At 35.0% G+C, this 7,921-nt stretch overlaps 1 long non-coding RNA gene across 1 annotated transcript; it reads right to left on the bottom strand.

Annotated features, from left to right (window-relative positions):
* Nucleotides 1-625: 625 nt before the first annotated feature.
* LOC113593157 (uncharacterized) lies at nucleotides 626-4,421 on the bottom strand. Its single transcript, XR_003413207.2, has 3 exons — nucleotides 4,046-4,421; nucleotides 1,243-1,439; nucleotides 626-827 (listed from the first exon to the last, which is right to left on the bottom strand). It is a non-coding gene; the product is annotated as an uncharacterized LOC113593157 (long non-coding RNA).
* Between the last annotated feature and the right edge of the window lie 3,500 nt (nucleotides 4,422-7,921).

Raw genomic sequence — 7,921 nt, forward strand, 5'->3', positions numbered from 1 at the left:
CAAGTCCCAACTCTGCCTTTTTTTTTTTTTTACAGGAGATTTGAGTTGCCTGAGCTGTAGACCCTCCATTCGTGAATTAGGGAGTAACAACAGCTTCGTAGGATTAAATGCAGCACATATATAAAGCCACCGGCACTCAGTAGCCACAGAGTGTATATATTGATTCTCCTACTAGAAGAACATTATTTTTCAATCAGGTGGACAAAATATAAGTATTTGGGGGAAACTTTTTTAGTAAACAAAAGATGAGAATTACATTAAAATTATTAATTTTATGGGGCACCTGGGTGGCTTGGTCAGTTAAGCGTCCGACTTCGGCTCAGGTCATGATCTCACGGTCCGTGAGTTCGAGCCCCGCGTCAGGCTCTGTGCTGACAGCTCAGAGCCTGGAGCCTGTTTCAGATTCTATGTCTCCCTCTCTCTCTGCCCCTCCCCTGTTCATGCTCTGTCTTTCTCTGTCTCAAAAATAAATAAATGTTAAAAAAATTTAAAAAAAATTATTAATTTTATTTGCTCTAATTGTGATTCTTTCTTTCTTTCTTTCTTTCTTTCTTTCTTTCTTTCTTTCTTTTTAAATTAAGAGTAGATTCTTGACTTGATAGATGAATTAGACTTCAGTATATCTTCTTTGCATTTAGTCCAGAAAAACTTTCCAGAGGTGGAATATGCCAATAAAATATCAAAATGTATTGAAACTGGTTACTAACATACGGAAGAAGAAACGATTCCAGGCAGAATGGTGTTCTTGCACCCATGTCATTCAAAAGGGAGTTCTGTGCCCAGAAGAAGTGAAGATTCTGGGGCCCTCAGTGCATAACTTCCTGTCACTGTTAATAGAAATGAACACAAATAGACGTGGTTCTTGCCTTCTACAGCAATCCAGAGATATTATCATGCAGTCACAAACACCTCTATGGACAAAAGTGGCTTTAATGAGTGTTTGTATTTGATGTTATTAGAAATGAAATGTTTGTGGGAATGTCACTGCACAAGTAAGGCACCAACATGGGGCAAGAGGTGTGATATTTATTAAAAGGTGGAAGTACAGTTATACTCATGCACATACACACACACACACACACACACAAACTCACAAATGTGCTCTCCCTCTTTCTTTTCCACTCATGTTTACTTCATTTACAATTGTAGCTCAATGTAAGTCATACATGAAAGTGAAAGTACTGAATATATAAGCAAAACTTCAGTACATTTCTATTGGTTGTTGCAGCACACTTTGCTCACCTCTATTTTTCTTCCTCATCTTACAGGTGGGGGAAGTGAGCAGCAACATGATCAGGATGATGTGGTGTAATCAAACCAGAAGGGAAACTTGTGGGATCTGACATCCAGTCTTCACGCTGTAATCATTGAGTGCAGATGATGTCCTCATGCTAGAAGAACACTGGTCATATTGCAAAAACGCAGAATGGTTTCATTTCCTTTAAATGCAATACAAAATTTTATTATGCTTCTCTATCAAATAGAAGAGACTTTAAAACATGTATTCACAAATCAAACTCTCCACATGTATTTACTGGGCCCCAGCTTTGTTTGGACACCATGATAGGCTCTGTTTCTTACCCAGATACAGTAACAGTGCATCCTTGTCATTCATGGGGACATTTTCATTCATTTGGTGTATGGGCTAGACGGTTTTCAAGTACTACAAATACAACTATTTGTAAATTTGGGGTTTTTCCTGAAGTTGCTCACAGTTAAAGTGATAGACTGACCAGCAGTTATAAATATAATGAATATTTAATCAATCAAGATAGATGACACTAAGTGACAAAAAAGACCAATTCTAGAATTTGTGGTTTAAGGCAGAAAGTTGTTTGTGGGGGTTTTTTGTTGTTGCTGTTGTTGTTTTGTTTTTATTTTTTTGTTTGTTTGTTTAAGCTCATGCTAAGTCTCATATAGGGGCAGAGACATGATTTAGGAGGCCAAAAGTAGAGTTTAGGCAAAAAAATGAGAAGGACCTGAACTAAGGAATGCCATGAGACAGCAAGAAGAGGTTGAATTCTAGAAAAAAACTCATCTTAGGTGCAATGCTATAGGACAACTTCACCAGTTACTTCACCAGTCCTGTAAATATCAGGATAGTTTCAGCCAACACGGTGGTTACTAGAAAAGTAATCAAGAAAATAAAGAAGCATATTCTGAGTACCAAAGTGATATAGGTATAAGTAATAGTAGAAAGACACCAGTAATACTTATAGTTTAAATCTAAATAATTGTTCGTGTTATGATTTGTGTGGGAAAAAAAAGCTTAATATCTAAAATTCAAATTCCATCTGCTCTTAACATAGAGAAGCCAAGGGTTTTGATGGGTGGAGAGCAGTGGAACCAGAAACGAAAAAATGAAAAAATAAATAAAAAAACAAGCTAAGATTCTGTGCTCTTAAGGAAAAGTTATTAAGGAAAGGAAATATACCTAGATAAATTATACATATTTTTGGAAAAATGCATTTAATTTCATGTCCTAAAGTTATATGGATAATCTGCAAAAACAAAACAAAACAAAACAAAAAAACTTGATAAGATAAAAAATCTGAGGGGCTTCTGGGTGGCTCAGTCAGTTGAGGTTCCAACTCTTGATTTCAGCTCAAGCCATATCTTAAGGTGATAGGATCAAGCCCCATGTCAGTCTCCATGCTGAGCATGCAGCCTGCTTAAGATTTTCTCTCCCTCTGTCTCTCTGTCTATGGCCCTCTCCCCCACTCACACTCTCTCTTTCTTTCTAAAATAAAACATTAAAAATTACAAAAGGTGAAAAAATCTGAGACAGAGCTAACTAAGAAACTACAAAGAATGATAAATAGAAAACAGAGAGATAGATAACTAGAAAAAGTACTAAGATTTCACTACCAATAATTATGAGTGTATTAACTTCCTCTGTTAAAACACAGAGATTTGCATATTGGGATAAAATTGGGTTTTAAGCTATTTAGCAATGATGCATATAAAGTAAAACATTACACAAGTTTTATTAATATGCCACGAAAATAATAACAAAATCAGATACAATGATATTAATATCAAAAGAAATAGAAATCTAGGTGGAAAGACTAACTAGAAGAAAGGGTGGTACTCATAGAATATAGTATATAGTATACTCCATATAGTATATATGTATATATATAATATATATTTTATATATTTTTAATATTTAATATCTAACACAAATGATATTTTATATATTATATATATATATATAAATATAATATAATCCACCAAAAAGAAATAATATTCATGAGCTTCAGTGAAATGAATAAAATGGTTACAAAATAAAAACTTTGTATATGCAAGGACAAATGAACAATCCCACAATAAAGGTAAAAATATTAATACAACTCTCAAAAAAAACCACACACATGAGAGCACAAGTAGGCAAAAAAAAAGTACTTAGGAGATTTTAATAACAAAATCAACCACCTGAAAATAAATAAATAGTATGGATAGATAGACATAGATACATAGATAAATAGGCAAATGATAGATATATAAAGAGAGAATTTTGAATTATGAAAATAGAGGATGTTTATCTTTTCAAACACAGTGGAATTTTTACAAATCAGCTATATCTTCAAGTCAAAATATCTCAATACATATCTCAGATCAAAAACAATAAACTTAGGGGGTGGCTCAGTCAGTTAAGCATCTGACTCTTGGTTTCAGCTTGGGTAATGATCTCATGGTTTCATAGGTTCAAGCCCCTCACCAGGCTCTGCACCGACAGTGAGGAGTCTACTTGGGATTCTCTCTCTCCCTCACTCTGTTCCTCCCCTGCTCATATTGTCTCTGTATCTCTCAAAAATAAACTTAAAAAAATACAATAAACTTAGAAATTAACAAAGAAATAAGAGAAACTACTTGAAAGGAGAAAAATCCTACTTTAAACAGGAATTCAAGTGAAAATTGCAAAATATTTGTGAAAGCATTAGGACATTATATATTAAATCATATGGAATGTGGCCAACAAAATCTATAGCCTTATGTGCCATTAGATAATGAGAAACATTAGAAATAAATCCAGGACACATACATGTCTGTTAGGAGTAGTTCTAGAAATAACAAACAAAAAATTAAATTCAGTGTCTTAAAAAGAGAGTGCAAGTTGTTGCTGCTGTTTTTCTTTACTTGAAAAGAAGTCCAGAGATGGGCATTTGCTGGTATCGGTTCAGCGGTTAAGCAGTATCAAGGCCAATGTTTCTGCAATTCTATTAGCTTTTGCCTTATCTTTCCTGTTGTCTATTTCTTCTCCAGACATTTCATTCATATCCAAAACAGGGAGGAGGAGAAAAGTAGAGTGTATTAGCCTTTGTCCACCCCTTTGTATCAGGAAAGCAAATATTTTCCCAAAATCCTACTAGTTTTCATTGGCCAGAACCATAGCAATTGGCCAATGTTGGCTGCAATGGAAAATTTGAAAATAAATAGTAGAGTCAATGGAGGAAATGAATAACAATAAGAAGAAGATACAAAAAGAAACAGTTAAAAAAGAAAAGCCGCTCAATAAAAATAAAATCTTGTTATTTGAAAAGAGTAATATCATAGCTAAAACTTGGGTTAGTGTTATCAAAGGAAATATATTATACAAGCATACATTAGAAATAAGAAAGAAGACATGAACTAAATTTTAAATTTTGGGAGAATGCTAGGTACATCTTTAAGCCAATATTCATAAATATCTAAATGAAATAAAAGATTTCTTAGGTATATGAAATTGTTAACATTGACTCAATAGGCAGAAATCTTAAACAGAAGACTAATCATCAAATAAATTTCAGAATGTATCTACAGTATTTTAAAAGAATATGATGGAGTCTTATACACAAAATTGCATACAGTCAAAATTCCTTTTAAGAGCACTTAGGAGTCTAGCATAACCATTTGTTTCCCTCCAGAATTGGAAGAGTTTACTGTTTTTTTAGAGGTGGATCAAAAATGAAGCTGCTTGTTTAAATTTAGAGGCATGTTGCATGAAAATATATTATCTTTAGACATGCGAATCACATTCATCTTCATGAAAAATACACAGAAATGGGAGCCAATTGAAGGAAAAACATACTTAAAGCTCCCATCTCATTCTTACTGTGTCTAAAATACACAGGAATAGAATTTAAAACAAGATTTGTGTGCCTACCAGAATTAATACTAAAGATGGTACTTTAAATAATTGGGGAAGAAATTGGCTATTAAATAAATGGTGTTAGGAAAATGATAATTGTCTATCCAAAATGGAGACGGAGAGAGAAAGAGAAAAAGAAAGAGAGAGAGAGAGAGTGACCCTTCCTTTCTTGATTTTGTACAAAAAAATTAATTCAAGATGGGATGATAATTTAAGGTAAAAAACAAAATTCTTTAAGTCTTTGAAGAAAATATCAAAGAATATATTTTTAATTTGTATATTGGAAGGCTTTCCTAAGATACAAAACCTAGAATTTATAAAAGAAAAGATTGACAGGCTATTCTGTACAAAAATTATAAATGTCTGCATGACAAAAGACTCTACAAACAAAGTTAAAAGACAAGTAAAAAAAAATATTGGTGTAATGGGATAATATTTTGAGATAATAACTGATTTCTCTCTAATTTCATGTTATACCTGCCACCTAGCCCACCAACTGCCCCCTCCTTGTTTTGGCAGCAGCAAGGGTGTTCTATGTTCATTACCTCTAAGAACAGATGACATCATAATGCAGAGAACTAGAGTCAGTTCTCAGTTTTTGAATTTCTAAAGCCTAGGACATGACACAGAAAAAGTATTTGGAAAAAATTTGTTTGTAACCATCTCATTCTCAAGGTCTGATTGTCTTGATTATAAATCAAGCTTCTGTTGGCTTTGGGAAGAAGAGGAGTGGAGAGAGAAATAAAGAGAAGGGCCAAACTGGTAGAGGCTTGGGAACGACATCCTGCCTCAAGCTTCTGTCACAGGATGAGCCTGGTGTGACAAGGGGTACTGTGTGGGGTGGGGTGAATGTGCCAGTGACAGGAAACTCAGAAATAGAATCTTATATCTCTTTTTCCCAAATGCAGCCCAGAGTCAAACAAGACCCTAGTTTTCCCATTTCTTAACAGCTATTTGGTGTGGGATAGCAGTGGAGTGAAAACACCTGCATGGTATGTTTGGGAGAACAGATTTGACATGTTCTCACAGATTTCTCTCATGTCCTTCATGAACAAAACAACCAGATTATCCCAGTGCACCAAATAATGGCACTAAAGTAGTAAGTAAAGTCACCCTGAATGGGAACAAAGGATGATTCATCTTTAACTTAAAGATCAAGAGCGAGAACATATAAGGTATTTCCCAGCGGAGGCAGTGTGGATAAAAGGTGACTGAAGACCAGATGCACCCTGCCACCAACACCTTTGTACTCTCAAGCACCAGGAACTTGGCCCAACCCAAAGGAAGGAGTGATGATGGTTGGGTCTCAGATTCAGCTTCTGCCATCTAGTGGAAAGGGTTGTAATCAAAGTATGTGAGAGAAAAATGAGATTTTCACTTCTACCTTTTTGGGTGTCTGGAACCGATTACATTTGCGACATTTATTTGGTATCAGAATACTTAGGGAGGTCCTACAAATCATTACAATGAAGACAGACATCCTGCCAGAAGTTGGATTCTCTGTGAAGCTGACTCCAAGATAGGGTATACAGTGAGGATACTTATGAGGCTGCAAGCGTGCCCCTCCCCCATAACATGGCAGTACATCTCTGTACACATCAAGACCCCAATATACAAACAGGCAAACAGGTGATATACAGAAAGGATGTATAGGATCTTCAAGTTTACTAATATGCACGGGTATTCAATTTTACACAATAATGAAACTCTCCACACCACCCCTGGCCACCGATTAACAATATTTTAAAAATATTGACCATATCAAAGGTTGTTGAGGGCATAAGAAAAGAGCATTTCACATGTTGTTGGGCAGTGTCAATCAACACTTTAGATGTGCATTTTCTTTTGGTCAACAATGGTATGTTTAGGTGCTCTATTTTGGAGAAATATGGAGAGAGGCTCCACATGTATGTTGTCTGCAATCCTAACTATAGTAATCAGAAGAGATATTTTAAAATACTCTTTTGTTCTTCCATTCCACAGAATTCTATACAGTTGTTTAAAAGAATGAGATGAGGCTTATGTACTAAAATATCTCTGAATAAAGTCATTACATGAAAAAAATCAAAGCACAATGACTATAATATCCCATTTATTGATAAAAGGTAAGTATATATATACATATATCTTGAGAGGGAAATGGAGGTGAATAAATGGGCAGACAGTGTTCACCTTTGGGTTGAGGTCAAGGAAAAATGAAGAGCAACTTTCATATTTCACTTTGTATATTTCTATCTTCATTTAGTCTTTTGAAAATATTATCATGAAATATTTCTATAATAAAAATAATAAAAGAACTGTGAAACTCACATTTACAATATTAGAAAATACTTTTACTTTTATTTGGGTTATTTAAAAAATAAACACTTCATTTTATATTATTTAACATCCTCAGCACTTGTTCCAAGCTCCTGACTCATCAGGATGCCCTTCCCATAACTGAGCATAGTGCATGGAGGATGAAATCTACTTCTCTTATTCATCCTCAGGGAGCCATCTCCTGACTGCTGGGGAAAGCAGGACAGGTGAAAGACAGGGACACACCATGGGGACAGGGGAAGCCAGGAACCGAGAAGGTATCTGATCATTCCCAGAAAGACTATGGGCCCGTTCAGTCTGAGAGAAAGGAAAAACAAGCAAGTGAGAGGACCTGACTAGAGCATTTTGGAATAATACATAACATTCCCACTTAGGATTCCATCCTTTGCAAATCCTTCTTTGTAAATATGTTCTGCATCCCCCTTTTCCAGCTCAACTAAGCTACCAAAGGACATAGGTTCTGTTTTAATC

This window comes from Acinonyx jubatus, chromosome D1 (assembly GCF_027475565.1).
Source record: "Acinonyx jubatus isolate Ajub_Pintada_27869175 chromosome D1, VMU_Ajub_asm_v1.0, whole genome shotgun sequence".
NCBI classification, from domain to species: domain Eukaryota; kingdom Metazoa; phylum Chordata; class Mammalia; order Carnivora; family Felidae; genus Acinonyx; species Acinonyx jubatus.